We start from the raw sequence: 623 nt of genomic DNA on the forward strand, positions 1-623 counted from the left end.
GAATATATTAAAGAATTTTGAATTATTTTTCAGCTCTTGTTGACTATTCAGAAGTGAAACTAGGCCTTAAAAACTATTTACAGAGCGTCAATTTTGAAAAGAAAAGAATTATGGTTTTTTTAACCCTCTCTAAAACTGAACATTTCTTGGGGACTTGCTCATTCCAAACTCTTCAAAATGAAATTGCTAATTTTTTTTCACTGAAAGATGATCTCAAACTCTAGAGAGAAAAGGAGTAAACAATTTTTAATACTGGTATGTTCAGAAGTGTTTATAAAGGGGAATTGTGAGACTTATGATTCTTCTTTAGTCAAGAAATATTTAAAGAGTGACTTGAAGGAACAGTCATAAGAAAAGGAAGAGAAGAGAAAGAAGGAGCAATTAACAGGTAGATAAGTTCAGTTCTAGACCAAGACCAGAAGAAGCTCAATTATATTTGTATATATCTTGTACTTTGTTCTAAAGAACAAAGATTGCAAATTTTGAGGCTAAATTTTCTGTTCAAAAGGAGCAAGCATTTACAGAAGGAGGCAATATGTTGTGTTAGTTTAGTACATGGGTACACACAAAGATTAACTCAAAGAAAACATTTCATGATCACTAAAAGAAAACTGTGCCTTCAG

The 623-nt window shown here is 31.3% G+C and overlaps 1 pseudogene across 1 annotated transcript in view; it reads left to right on the forward strand.

Annotated features, from left to right (window-relative positions):
• LOC147826788 (ribosome biogenesis protein NSA2 homolog pseudogene) overlaps positions 1 to 623 on the forward strand; it is a 93,687-nt pseudogene that overhangs the window by 45,613 nt on the left and 47,451 nt on the right. The window lies entirely within an intron of this gene.

Source organism: Heterocephalus glaber, unplaced genomic scaffold (genome assembly GCF_053883595.1).
Source record: "Heterocephalus glaber isolate CG9 unplaced genomic scaffold, H.glaber_assembly_v1.0 deba00001461, whole genome shotgun sequence".
NCBI lineage: Eukaryota > Metazoa > Chordata > Mammalia > Rodentia > Bathyergidae > Heterocephalus > Heterocephalus glaber.